General features: G+C 57.4%; 1 protein-coding gene across 5 annotated transcripts in view; it reads right to left on the bottom strand.

Annotated features, from left to right (window-relative positions):
- LINGO1 (leucine rich repeat and Ig domain containing 1) overlaps positions 1-14,378 on the bottom strand; it is a 167,862-nt gene that overhangs the window by 2,908 nt on the left and 150,576 nt on the right. Inside the window, exon 1 of one of the 5 annotated variants that reach the window (XM_074837477.1) lies at positions 4,338-4,474. The exons of the other annotated variants lie outside the window; for them this stretch is intronic. The gene's annotated coding sequence lies outside the window, so the exon portion shown is untranslated. Of the gene's footprint in view, positions 1-4,337; positions 4,475-14,378 lie in introns of those variants that run through there. 5 annotated transcript variants of the gene reach the window in all.

Below are 14,378 nucleotides of genomic sequence, written 5' to 3'. Positions count from 1 at the left end.
TTCAAGCTGTTATGAGGAATCAAATCATATTAATATTGCATATTAGATGTACAGCTACTCTGGACCATGTTTATATCCATTGTTATGTGTACACTCTGCATTACTTCCACTAATGCTATTTATGGCTATCGCTGAATATACTCAATACATTACTTCCATTGGCTCCGTTTGTATCCATCATTCTATATCCTGTACATTACTTTCCCTGCTCTGGCACTATTTATGGGTCTGGTACGCATTCTGAGCATTACTTCCATTGCATCTGTTTATATTCATCATTTCACACAGATATACGACCCAAGTATAACTTTTGTTCCCAAAAAATTAGTCAAAATTTCTTTGTAAGATGCAAGGATGAAGGATGATGGACGGGCCATAAAAGTGTCCACCAGCTCCGTCTCGGAAACCACCCGGCCTTGGCACACCAGGCGAGCTGGCTGTGAGGTCCTGCAGTCCCCACAGAAATCCTCCCGTGGTTTCCTCCCAGTTCACCGTCCTTCTCCATCCCCTTTCCCCGCTATCTCTGCAGCGGGGCTGGTCGCTGGGGACCCTCCAAAGCACATCCCTCCCCTAAGCAAAGGGGCGCGGTGCCGGGAGCTGATCCTGCACAGCTCCCCTGGCAGCAGTGCCGAGCTCCCTCCTGCCGGCCCCGGGCCAGCACGTCCCATTCCAGTGGAAACATTTCCAGTGGGTTCGCTTGGGCCTGGGCCAGGCTGCGAAGAGCCATTTGCTGGGTATTTACAATTCATCATCTCCCATGTCATCACCTCCCTAGTGCTGACGGGGCTGGGCAGCCTTACAAATCCGAGCGGGATCACCGCTACTGTTGTGCTGCCGCTGGGCTGGGACCGGGACCTGCCGAGGGGCTGTGCTGGGGCCGGGACGGCACGGCCGGGTGGCAGCTCCTGGGCAAAGGGCTGCATGTGGATTTGCTCCCCACGCTCACACTGCAGCCCGGCCAGGGCTCAGCTGCCAGGGGTTCCCCCCGCCGCTGTCACTGCCTCTTCCCATGGGCAGCACGTGGCCGGTGAATGCCCGTGAGGTGCCGGCTCGCTCGCAGCCTCCCTCGGCCGGTGTTTCTCAGAAACCAATTCCTGCTCCTCACAGCCGTGCTAAGAAAGCCATCAAAGAAAGCAAAACACTGCATACAAAACAAAATACAGTCTAAGGGGCTTAATTATACCAGGGCTGAAAAGACTTCAGCTCATTAGAGTGCCAGGCAGCCGGCCTTATTTGGCTGTGTTCTATGCTGAAATTTCAGCTTTGCCCGTGCGTGCAGCCGCGTGCTGGTCCCTGCCAGGCGTGGGGCGGGGGTGAGAGCCCAGAACTGCCGTGGGGCCCCACACACGGCTCCTGCATCAGCCCCGGCCTCCGCCAGGCCACAGGTGCCTCCAACAGTGGGAAGGGGATTGCACCCACGCAGGGGATTGGTCCCGTGCTGCTGTCCCTGCGCTGGCCTCGGCAGAGGAGCAGTGGCCAGAGCTGCTGGGAGCAGCGCAGCATCGATGGCTAAAATATAAGCAAAGAGGTGATGATAGATGAATGAAGCAAAATCTGCATGGTGTTCAAGACGAGACAAGCCCACTTGCGTAGAATTAAGTCTAGACACACCTCACATGTTATTAGTTCTGAGCTAAATTTAAATCCGTGATAAATACAATCCCTGACAAAAACATCCGTAATCTTAATAGCCAGAGTCAGAGAAGAGCTTTGGGAGAAAGACAATGAATAAGCTGGAAAATTCGGGGCTAAGATGAGCTTTAAATCACTTCTGGTTCCCATTTACCTCTGGCTGTTTCAAGAGAGGAATATTCGTGCCTCAAGGTGAGGTGGATATTAAAAGGTGCCCTTCTAAAAATGACTCGAATTGTGATTTTTGAGTGAGCTGAGGTCAACAACCCACACGTGGCTTTACAGCAGCCATCACGCATCCCCACAGCGGCTGGACTCGCGTCGCATCAGCGCGGCTCAGCCCGAAGTTAGGGCTGTCCTGTTGGCTGTCCCACCTCTGCTGCCACATGGTGCCCGCTGCTGGGACCACAGGTGCTGGCCAGGCGAGGGGCTGTGGCCACCTCGAGTGGGCTTGGGCAACTCTGGGGAGGGGGCTTGGTGTCGCTGGGGGAGAGACAGCAGTGGCCACTCGCAGCTGTTGCTGCCTGCAGGAAACTGGGAAGTGACGGAGACAAAGTGCCACTAAGGGCTTTCCAAAAATTGAAGTCCTCCCAGATTTACTCTGAGGAGGACGGTGAAATGTGCCCAAGCACCCCTCAGGGTGCCCGGCCACGGCCCCAGCAGGATCTGCCAGGCAGGATCAGGCCACACGGCTGCGGCGCACAGGCCAGGCCAGCCCAGGGAGAGCTGCAGCCCTCTGGCGTGAACGTGACTCTCATTTTGCACATTAAAAAAAAAGAATCGATAAGAAAGGAGCAGCTGCCAGACTTGCTGCCTTTAGGCAATGAGCAAACCAGTGCAACCCAAAGCAAAAATCATGCCCAGAGCCACGGCATCCACTGACACTCGTCCTTGCCACCCTGCTGCCTGGGGACGAGGGCTCCAACGTACAACCCCCTCCCCGGGGAAGCTGCTAGCCTCGGCCCGAGAGGCGCAGATGGGTGCGCTGGAGCTGCGCTCCCGCAGTGCTAAATGCAGCAGGACCAGCTGAGTGTCTCCGGCTGGGAGCAGCGCTGCGAGGAAAGATGCTATTCTGGGCCTGTGCCTGGAAACGCAGCCCGGGGCCGGGTGTGAGCACTGACGTGCGCGGGGTTTGCTCCGTCGTGACGGTCACAGGCTGCCCCGGCGTGGGGGGGGATCAGCCCCAGGGAAACCAAACCCAGGCGATGACCCAGGAGGGAGCCCAGGCTCGGCACCTGGGTGTGCTCCCGAGGCTGCCACTGCCTCCCTGCCCCAAGGGGTGGGCAGCAGGCCTGGCCGTGCCCTCCGCTCTCACCGCTGCCCCTGGCTGTCCCCTGCTCACCGCCCCGCGGGTGCCCAGCGGCTGGGGCCAGGCTGGTGTGCCTCAGCACCGAGCGATCTGTCTGCTGCGCTGACAGCGAGCAAGCGGCAAAAATCCCCGAGTCAGCTATAACCCCCACCTGGCAGCCATAAATTACAGTGTGGGAGACGTTCACCCTTGAACCAGATGCTTTCGAGAGCATCGAACGACAACAGGCAATTTAGGACAACGCAAGCCATATCCGTGGCGGGGGGGCCCGCAGCGCTCTGGGGGCTCAGCAGGGCCAGGGGAGCACGTCCCCCACCCCGTCTGTCCCCACAGGAGCTGACCTTGCTGCGGTGCCGTGGGGCACCAGGAGCGAGCCTGGTCCCAGCAGCACTGGGCACCCACACTGGGCTGCAGTGTGGCTACGGGTACGGGTGTGGGTCAGCCATGGGCTCGCCCCCACCTCTGGCCTGCCAGCTTCACACAAAGCCAGCGAGACACAGCTCTTGTAGTCTGTGCTCTCGTCTCCTCTAAGCTGCTCCAGCTAAATCAAATTTTATTGAACTTGACTACATTTTAGAGATAAAGACTCCAGGTTTACAAATAAATATTTAACAACCTTTCCTGCTGCTAAAAGAGTTGCTTATCCAGACCCCGGGCTCTGCACTAAGTGTTCCTATAGCTATCTGCAAAGCAGCAAAACAAAGGGCGAAGCTTTAATTTGCCAAACATGTTTGTGCCCATTTCCTCATCTCTCCATCATTCCCTCTGCGTCCAGTGCACATTTGTGGGCCCTTTGGTTTTGTCTCACCCTCTTCCCCACCCTACCTCCTCCCTCTTCCTCCTCTTTTCCCACCTGGGTAGTAACTGCCCTCCTTCTGGTGCCCAGGGATGGTCAGGGAAGGGTGGGAGCAGGGGCGGAGGGGGGGCTGTTTCCCTCCTGGGACCATGCTGCTTCACATGGGTAAAAAGAAACCAAAGAGGGAGAGCCTGAAGTAAGCTCTGGGTGCTGCCAGGCTGGCTGGTGGGCAGCAGACGGGGTGGCTGGAGGCACAGCGCTGGCCTGGGTGATGGAAAGCTGCCGCCGCATTTCCACTGGGCCTTCATTAATGGATGGGCCATTAAGAAAGGGCATGAAACCAGGCTGCTGCAGTGCAAAGGGCTGCCCTATGTCCTATCCTGGCCCCAAACCCTCCAGAAACAGCACAAGAGGGTGTGAGAAGCAGGGGAGAAATGAGCAGAAGCTGAGAAGGACCCCTCCAGCAGTGCCTCGCTCGGGGCGGTGGGGACACACAAGCAAGCCGTGCGAGGCAGTGACCCACAGCAGGTTAGCCAGAGAGTAGCCCACCCCCAGCCCCACCAGCCACAAGCTTCCCCAGGGCCACCGGCTCCCGCTCACCCACGGGAAGGCATGACTCTCCAGCCCGGGGATTTTGCTCAGCCTTCTGAAGTATCTGCTTTCAGCTGCTCTGAGGCGGGAGCCTGGAATAGGTGTGCCGCAACCTGATCTGCTCTGGCAGTTGCTCTGAGGCTGTAAAAGAGCACGGAGAAGTATTTAAGATGCAAATCCCCTTCCGGCACTGACACCGCCTGGCTGGCACCAGATACCCGCAGCAGCCGGCCTGCGGGACTACCCCGCAAAGGCGTTTCCTCGCCGCAATGGGCTCTTCCACCCAAAACGTGGTGCCCCCAGCGCCACAGGGGATTAAGTCAGGGAGGCACTGAGCCAAAGAGCAAGAAGAGCAGAAAAAAGGGGAGGGGGATGCACAGGGGCAGTGAAGAGCTCTAAAGTGGGCTGAGGGGCCAGGACGCTGGAAGGGGGAGGCTTTGGCCCAGCTGTCCACTGGTTTGGCTCTGGGCTGTGGATCTGCTTCACCCCACTGAGGGATAGACACGTACGGTGGAGGCACAACCGGGGATGGCCCAGAGACAACCTGGAGAGCAGTTTTCAGCCTCGGCAGGCAGGTTGTTGGAGCAGGGTGATGGGAAAGAGATCCCAGTCCTCTCTGCAGGATGCTGAAGCTCAGAGCAGTTTTTGCTGAGGCTGTTTCTTGCTGCGATCACATCTGTGCAAGAGCTGCTCACCTTCCTCACACCTCTGCTCCTTCGTTTTTAATGTTTTTTCTCTCTCTTTAGCTACACATGCTTCACTGCCCCATCAGCAAAGAAAACATCCTGACAAGTGATCAATAAGTAATTGCAAAGGCAGCTGTGGATGCCAGGGGTGTAAAGTCCTGAGCTAGCAAGAGATAAATGAGGAGTGTAAGGGTGCAGCACACCGTGGAGCTCGGGCTCGGAGCCAGCCACGCTCCCCTCCTCATCGACTGAGGTGGCCGGGACGCAGGCTGGCCCACCGCTGCCGCAGCCACTGCCGGTTGGTGGTTCAAGGCAAGCTGGGAGGAGGCTGATTTTTTTTCTGCTTGCGAGACAAAGAACAGGAGAGCTGTGTTTGCTGGGGAAGTATCTCCCAAGGATTGGCCTTGGGATTCCAGCACTGGAGACGTTTCAGGCTGGGTCTGCAGGAGAGCAGGAGGATGGTGTGCACTGGGATGACGGGAAGGACGTGCGCCAGCTAGTTGAATGGGGCTTCTCCATTTTCTGTCTTTATTTCAGCAAATCCCCTTGGGATTCCTGTCTCTGTCGTCATGGGCTGGGTCACCAGGATGTTTTAGGTGCTCACCCGAAGGCCCCGAGCTCAGCAGGCACTCAACTGACGGGTGAGCGCTGGGTAGAGGAGGCTTCAGTATAGCATGAGGGTCTCTGTAAATGTTTTTTCTTCCCTGTCTGTAGCTGTGAAAGCAAGATGGAAAAACCCCAGGCCCTTCCTAGGGCTATGGAAACATTTGCACCGGAGAGGTGAAAGAAAGGTCTGTCCAATGAGTGTCTTCTGGGAGAGCCGCCAGGGTCACGCTGACATTGCGAAGGCCTCGCCGTGCCCGTGGCCAGCAAGGCGTAGCGGGACAAGGCCGTCCCCGAGGCGGCGCCTGCAAAGGCCCTTTGGGGAGAGCAGGGTAATGACAGCTGCCAGAGCCTGGGCCACCATCCCACTCCTCTGCAGGGAGAAAACTGCCTTCTCCTTCTAGCACGGCCCAGCCATGGCTCGCAGCCACCCCTTCTTGTCGCACTGGGGGGAGGATTGATTTTTCCTAGGAATGGGCTCCAGTGGTACCCAAACGTCTTCTGCGCTCCCCAGGAGGGCTCCGAGCAGCCCTGGCACCAGCGAGGGCCCTGCAAAGGTTCCTCTCCTGGACAGCAGCGGTAGATTTTGGTCTGGAGAATGAGGAAGAGCTCAGGCAGCTGGGCCGTCCTGCCCACCGGCTCTGCATGGCCCCGGTACTGCTGGGGTGGCTCCGCGTGGCTCAGCACGCTGTCGCAGCGCTGCTGAATCAGCCGGAGCGCAGCTGTACGGTGCCTGCGCTACACCCTGCCTTTGTGTCAGGGCAGGACACCACCTGACGTAGCATAAAAGCGGCTGGTATAAAGTCACCCCGCTGCCAGAGCGCGTTTCCTCCAGACCAGGAGCAGATGGCATTTCTGTACGGGCTCACCTCGGTGGTGACTGATGGCTTCCTGCTCCCCCAGACCCAGGCACCTGCCCCCGAGGATGGTCCCTGTGCCACGGCTGGTGCCAGTGTCCCAGCAGCGAGGTGGGCAGGCCCTGCCAGGCTGAGCCACTGCTCCTGGCAGCCCCAATGCACAAACCACACTCGGGGGCACCACAAAAGGCCTGGCAGGGGTGGCTGGCTGGCACCAAGACAAGCTGCTCCCTCCTCACTGCTCCCTGTCTGGGGACAGCCTGTCCCCTCCAGCCACCAGCCTCTGCCAAAAAGTGTCCCATGGCTCTGCAGCGCCCTGGAGCTCTGCTTAGCACCGGGAGGGGGGCTGGGGCACCCGTCAGCCCCAGCAGCAGGAAATCAGGGCCACAAGCAGAGGTGGGGGAGCAGCCCCAGTGCCTTCTGCTCTCCCTCACCCAGCACTGGCTCAGCAGGAGGGCAAATGCCAAACCAGGCTGACACCCTGGCCCCATGAGCAACCCCACTCCCCAGGGCCATAAGGGTACATCGCTGAAGCTTTGTGACATGACCCCCTCTAACAGCCACGAGTCCGAGCCGCTCTGCCCCCACTCTGTCCCTGCCATGCTTCAAGGTGAAACCCCGGATCAAAGTCCCAAACACCGGGCAGCCACAGCAAGCGGGGACCAGCGAGCATGTCCCAAGCCTGCAATGCTACAGAGCAGTGCTGCTGCCAGGGACTGGTCACATTCTTTACATTTAATTTAAGCTTAGACCCTACTTATGGCATCACTTCTGTTCCCACACCACATCCTTTAAACACCCCTACAACCAGTACAAGGGCTGCTCTGGAGCCCTGGAAACCTTTGGGATAATAGCGAGAGGACTTCAGAGGGCATAAACTCAGCAGCTTCGCTGACTCCAGGGAAACCTGCTGATTTATCTCCCTTTAGGACCGGCCCTGATATTTTTATACTGCTGCCTAAAATATGTGGCCTCGGAAGCCTTTTGAGGGAGGCCGTCTGCAGCCCAGCCCAGTGAAGATGTCTGTGTGATAACCCATTGGCAGGCCCAGCTGCGCGGGGTGCTAGGGCACACGTGTGCCATGCTGCCAGGACTGACGGCCCCACGACTGCTGGGCAGGTCGGCAGAGCGGTCCCTGCCCCGCCACCCGTGGGGACACAGGGGCAGAGCGGGGTGGCAGGCAGGGGCATGGCTGTGTCTCAAGGTGTTGTGAGACGACCGCCCTGGTTCTCTCCACCCACGTCATTTCCCAACTCTTTCCCGCAAGCCAGTTCTCTTTCTCTCCCCCTCCCAGTTCTTATTAAGTTTTGTTCACATAATAACAAATTTAGTGCTGCAGGTATTTCCAGAAAGAGAGAAGTGGAGAAAAAAAGGGAGCCAAAGAAAGCATGAGCGATGGCAAACACGAAGAGAAGATTCCTCTTCCCAGCCTGGCTTTCTCTGTGCTGGTTTTACATGTATAATTCTTTTTTCTTTCCCCCTTTCTCGCTTGTTTGATTTTTGCATTATTTATGGCTTGTCTTCAGGGCCTGTATTTGCTGTTATTGTTTCATTCAACAATGAAATAGATTAGATAAAAACAAACTGTGCTGAGCCATGGCTGAGCCCGCCTGTCCTGCAGCCAGCCGTACCCGTGAAGCTGGGCAGAGTGCGGGTATGAGCGGCCAGGCGCTGCCGGCAGCTGGGGACGAGGGGTCATCACCTCGCCAGCCCTTCCCAGCCCAAACCTCTGCGGTGGGGAGGTGCTGCGGGATGTGGCCTGGCCAGGATTTGCGCTCCAGGTGGTGCCAGCCCTGCCGATACGCTCCTCTGAAGGTAGGGGGGCTGCACACAGAGCTCCTGGGGTCCTGGCGCTGCACCCAAACCACAGAACCCCCCCAGGCAAGAAGGAAAAGGTGGGAAATGCTGGTTGAGAGGAGAAAATAAAGCACTGGAAACTGAGATTTTTTAGGGCAATTTCATGAAATCAAATGCATTGATTTCACTAGCAAGGGTGCCCCAAGCTGAGTCGGCACTGGCTGCAGGTGCTGTGCCTCAGCGAATCTCAGCCCCCAGCGCTTTGGGGAAGGATCCTGGGAGACCCAGCGCCGTCCTGCAGCGTCGTGCTGGGGAAGGGCTCGGTGCAGGGCAGGCAGCACTGCCCCGCGGCTGCGAAGCAGCTGGAGCAGAGGCGAAAAGCACGATCGGTTTAATGCCTACGATAAGGGGTGTCAGCACGCCAGCAGCCTCAGCCACGCCATGGGGAGCCGTGCCATTCCTCGGCCTTTTCTGTCTTCCAGTGGGCGACTGCGCTGAGTCTGTGGGCACGGAGAAAAAAGAGAGGGCCCCACCATGGGGAGGGAGCAGTTCCCCTGCTGCCCTCGACAGAGGGCTGTGTTGGGGTGGTTTTGTTGTGTTTTGCTTGAGCTGCAAGAGATGCCTTCCGCCCCTTCCTCCTTCTCCCCAGTGATGCTGATAATAATACAGAGCCTGCACTCTGGGCTGTATGTGAGAACAGAAGTAATCACAGGGAAATACAGTGCATAGAAATTAAATCGGAAATGCAAGGCCAGGGTTTCCATTTCGGTTCAGCTTCTGTATCGTTTCCCATTGAAAAGAATAAACAGGCTGAGCACAAATCAGTTTAATGGCAGCACCTAATGGCAGCACAATTCTATGTTTCCCAGAGCAAATCGTAGCGCCAGCCCAAAGTGGCAGCGCGAGAGGCAGCACACCATCTCCGTGGGACAGCCACCGCGTGGGACAGCCCCAGCTGAGCGCTGGGGGGCCGCTGGGACTCCCACGGGGCTTGCTGCCCTCGGCAGCAGTGCTGAAATAACCTGGTTCATCAGGGCACAAGAGGGGCTGGTGTCCCTCTCCGAGCTTGGGGATGCAGGTGAGCCCTTGCCTGCTCGGTTGCAGCAGAAAAGAGGTGTCCCTTTGGGTGTCCCTCACATCCCTGAGGTCCTGGTGGCAGACTTGGACCCACTGGGAGCGTGCAGAGCTGTGCCAGGCTGCTCCCCCAGCATGGGCCAGGCAAGGAGCTTTCCATGCTGCTCACCACTGTGGCCCTAATTCCTTTCCTTCCTCTGGCTCCTGCAGTGCACATTCATTTAAAGCACAGCTACAGCTGCCATTTTTTTTTTCTACCCAATCCTCATTGCTGTGCCTTGCTCCATGGCACAATGCACGAGCCACCTGCCAGCGGAGCTGGGGCAGAAGCAAGCCACCAGGCCAGTGCTCACCTGTCATGGCCCCCCTGGCTCCCATTTTGGGTTAGACCATATCAATTTGGCTCTCTGTGACTACCCCCAATCCAAAGGGGTGGTGGGGAAAGGCCAGGTTCAGGTACAGGAGGTAGACGTTTGCCTGCGCAAAGGGTAAGAAGAGCCTCCAAGAGTGCTCAGACTTTGCTCGCCGCCCCCAGGTTGCCTTCGGGGTCTAAATCAGTTGTTTCTCATTTCACACTCGACATCTCAAATCCAAACAAAGAGCTGAAAGAATAGATCACGTCAAAATATTTCTGCTTCTTCCTCCTACGAGAATTCCCCATCAGAGACCAATCCAATTAAGGTGCTGGTTATGAAATTAACCATAATTACAAGAGCGATATTTAATGTTTTGCATTCTGATGAAGAAACGGAATGGAAATGACCAAAAAAATATTATGTGGGGGTCCTACTGAGGTAACTACGAGCAATGTGGTGTGGCAGGGGGGAAAGGGGTGCCAGGGGAGCAGGGGCTGTGCAGGGTAGCAGGGGCTGGGCTGCACCATGGGCACCCAGCCCGGGGCCCCCACAGCAGCAAGGGCAGGGGCTGGCTGCTCATGGGCACATCCCTCAGGGAGCAGTGGCCAGCCTGTCCCCAGAGCAGGGGATCAGCCCTGCCTGATGGCTGCCAGCAGGTATTTTGCCATTTGAGCATCACTTGGATGGTGTTGGGCTGTATAAAGCATGTCCCGGGAGGCACAGCCCAGTCCTGCACCTCCTCACCCTGTCCCCACTCCCTGAAGGGACCCTCTGGCTCACCCCAGCTCAGGAACCGACCCCAGCCCTGAGACATGGGCCTCTGGCCTCTGACCAGGACACCTGGGTCCTTCTCTGGAGCCCAGGAGTGTCATGCCCACGTGTGGACACACATCCACTGCAGAATGCTGTGAGCACCGAAGGCTGACCGCCTTATAGAGACACATGAAAAAAATGATGGAAGAAAACATGCAGGACGGCTAAACAGAAGCCATTTCTGTGCGTAACTGGGAGAATGAGCAAAACCAAGCCAAGCTCCCAGCGACAGGGATGCTGACCTGCTGCCTAGCCCAGCCCCACACTCAGTTAGGAGATGCTGTTTGGATGGTGCACGGGGCCGTGGAGGGCAAGGGACGGCAGCAAAGGTTTGGCGAGACCAGAGGGAGGACTGAGCTGGGGGGGGGTCATGCTGGGGCTCCCCCCAACACGGCTGCCAATGAATCCATACACTCTGTGTATCCTCTTGGCAGGGCAAGGCATGGTCCAGATGGGTTCTGTTAGTCACCCCTAACTGCTGCTCCTGCAAGGCAGGAATTACCTGGGTTCTTGCCCCAGCACAGCCATTAACTCCAGTGGTGTGGGGTCTCTGCTCAAGCTGGGCGCTCCCCCCACTGTCGCCCCTTCCCGAGCCAGCCAGCGTGACTTGCTGCTCTCAGGGATGGAGGGAGCCTCATGCTCCCTGCCCGGGCTAAAGAGGAGATGAGGCTCTCTGAGGCATTTATCAGCATTTATTCAATTGCCCAGGTCAAGCTGATAATTAACGCTGCCCGCTCAGACACGGTCACCTTTGTGCGACCTGTCTTTCTCCTGCCTTGCCATGCCAAGATGGGGCAGAGGCCACGCTGCACTGCTGACAGTGCTCCCGGGGCTGGGGAAGCCCTTGGGCGGGGGGGGGGGCACGGCTGGTGTTCCTCCCCTTCCCCAAGCCAGCGCCGTCCTCAGACGCTCCTCTCCCTCTCTGTACCACACAGGCCCTGATGCTGTCCCAGAGGCTGCAGGTTCAAACAGCCACCAAAACTGGCTGTTAGTAAGACATAGCCCCAGCTAGGGTCACAGGGAGCTGGGACATGTGGCAAAGACACAGAGATCTCTCTCCATGCAGCCATTCCCCTCGGCAAGCTCCAATTTTTACTCCCCCAGATGGAGAGAGAGAAGGGGGAAAAAATTGACTCGGAAGAAAATTGAGGCCATGGCCTTCAGCTGCTTTCTCCCTTTATTTTTCTTGAGTTGTTTGATTTGAGTTAAGCATTTGTAGACCTCTTCTCTCTCATCCCAGCCTTCCCCGATACCTGACAAGCTCTTCTGGCTCCTTTCCCACCAAAAGCCAATTCTGCTCATGCTAGGATAAACCCTGCTCCCTTCCCTTCTCGGGGTTTAGCACAGAACAGAGGAGAGCTGCTGACTCAGTGTATTGGATATGTTCAAGAGCCGGGAAGCACCCTCCCTTGCCAAGCCATGCCACGACTTGCACCACCGACTGTGCCCTCCCCTCGCCAGCCCCAAGTCACTGCCACAGTGGTCGGTGTCGAGCATAAAGGGGGACACTGAGCTCACGTTAGCCTGTACCGTGGAAGGAGAGTCCATAGGAGTCAATGGTGCCACTAACATCCACCCCAGGCAAACTGCCCAAGGGGCCACAAAGCAAGGGAGGACCCAAGGGCTGGCAGGACTCAGCTGAGGTGACATGGAAAAGGGTCTCTCCAGCAGTTTCCACACCTGAAGCTTTGCAAGAGAGTTGGCGGAGTCGCATTTTCCACCAGGACTTTCACAGAGATGTGCCCGTTGCAAATACATCCTCCCCTACCTCAAGGGGACAGGGTCCAACCTCCAGCCCTGACACCCCAGAGCTGTCACAGCAGCCTGCACCCAACAGCCGGCCAACACAGTCGGCCCCGTCACTGCCAGTGACAACCATGTACCTGAAGCAACAACTGATGGGGTGTATTAATCCTCATCAAACCACAATAGGTTCAGTTGTGCTTTATAATTCAGCAATCGTAATTACATTATAATTACACTATAATTGTGGCATTATTATAAAGTGATTTATCAACCCCTGAAATAAAACCTTAAGTTACAGGATTTTATACTTGTTACATACATCAAGCAGTATAAACTTCAGCATCATTACAGTGACTGTATTAAGTAGGAAACCAAAGGAATACTAAGTCATTCAGTCATGCTGTTAACCTTCCAGTGATATGAAACAGTGGTAATTAGAGGTATCACAGAGTAATTACGTTATAGGTGTAGAGTAACTGCAGCACGGTACGGTATTACAGAAGTATAACCATTCGTTTTGTAATTAATCCCTCCACAAAAAGGCTTGGAAAACCTGACTCTTCCCTAGGTGCTGTAAACTCAGCTCCACTATCTCCTCCAGTCACCTCCTGCTCGTCCTGCGAGAGCCACAGCGAAAGCTGGGGCTGCCCGAGCACCCGGGGCAGGCACGTGGCACTGCCTGCGGCCCTGCCCGCTCCGAGCTGCTGGATGGGGGCTTAGAGCAGAGAGAGGAGGAGAAGCCCCCTCCTGCTAGCTGGTAACCTGCAAAGTCCCCACCGGGGACACTGCTGCCTGCCAGGAGTGTCTGTCCCTGTCCCAGAGCAGCAGGCACTGGGCAGGGAGCGGAAGGGCCTGGCTACGGGGAAAACGGTCCCAGTGTGTCTGTAGGAAGAAGACGTGGAGGGTTTAGCCCAGGGACACATTTCTCTCTCAGCCTTGCTCACCAGCCTTGCCAGTCTAAGAGCTTCAGAGAGCACCTGTCCTCCCTGGTACTAAGCTACCGAGCCAACGTGCTCCAGGAAGGAGCCAGGAGCAGCAGGCCAGAAGGCACGGCCAGCCCAGACATCTCCTCCCACCAAGCCCCAGCCCGTGCTGCTGGGATGGGCGGAGGGCTGAGCGGGGCTTCGTGCACCAGGAGAGCAACGCTGCCCCTCTGCTCCGTGGCACCTGGGCCAGGCACGGGGTGTTACTGGCCGTTTGCATTTGCAAGAGGTCCAGGAGAAGGACAAGCCATGCACTTGAAACCGAGGGAACTGATGCAGAGGAAGGGGGTGGAACAAAGGTTTGGGCTGTGGTGCCGGCGTGGGGCTGGGATAGCTGCCTCTGGGGTGGGGACGGGTTGGGCAGCACCCACAGCCCTGGTGAGGTCCATGCAGCCCCCATGCCGGCGGGCTGGCTGGAGGCACAGCCACGCCACTGCTCCACGGCCGTCTCTGGCAGGCGTGAAGGTCAGGTCAGGACTGCTGCAAGTGGCAGAGCAGCGAGGAGAGGGTTAAGGCTGGCAGGAGGGCTGGGATGGGGATGTGGAAGGGATATGATTTCAGAGCGGGGCTCCCGGAGGTGGTGCAGAGGAAGGGGAGGTGGAGGGAGAATGGAAAAGGAGCAGATCTGTGCAGTGGGGCTGCTCCTGGGGATGCCTGAACTGCGCTGCCCCATGCTCCCCCCGTGGGCTGAGACCCTGGAGAGCAGCGTGGGCTGGGGGCAGCGTGGGGCTCTCACACCAGTCCCCTGCTGCAAGCCGGCAGGTAGAGCCGCTTGCTGGAAAGGGCGTTTGCTGGGGAAGGACCGTGGATGGCGGCTGCTGGGGCGGTAGCTGGGCTAGCGACAGGCAGAGAGAGGCAGCAAAGCCTCGGCTTCGCCAACCAGCCCGCACCCGCGGCGAGGAGACCTGATCCCACCCGTGCCCACACTCACGCTCACCTGCTGTCCCTCCTTCCTTGTGCAAATCACTTTCATGGCACCAACCCTCCCATTTCTTCTCGGAGGTGGCACCTCCAGCACCTGGAGCAAACCATGCCTCTACCCTTCGCACAGGCTATTTATACATCCAAGGCGCAAGGTGAAAAATCCAATAACCTACACACGGTATCAGAGAGCAACAAGCAACGGCACTGCCCG

The sequence above is a fragment of the Strix aluco genome, chromosome 12, assembly GCF_031877795.1.
Source record: "Strix aluco isolate bStrAlu1 chromosome 12, bStrAlu1.hap1, whole genome shotgun sequence".
Lineage (NCBI taxonomy): Eukaryota > Metazoa > Chordata > Aves > Strigiformes > Strigidae > Strix > Strix aluco.
The sequence above is the reverse complement of the archived record's forward strand: the minus strand, read 5'-3'. Positions and strand labels throughout refer to the sequence as shown.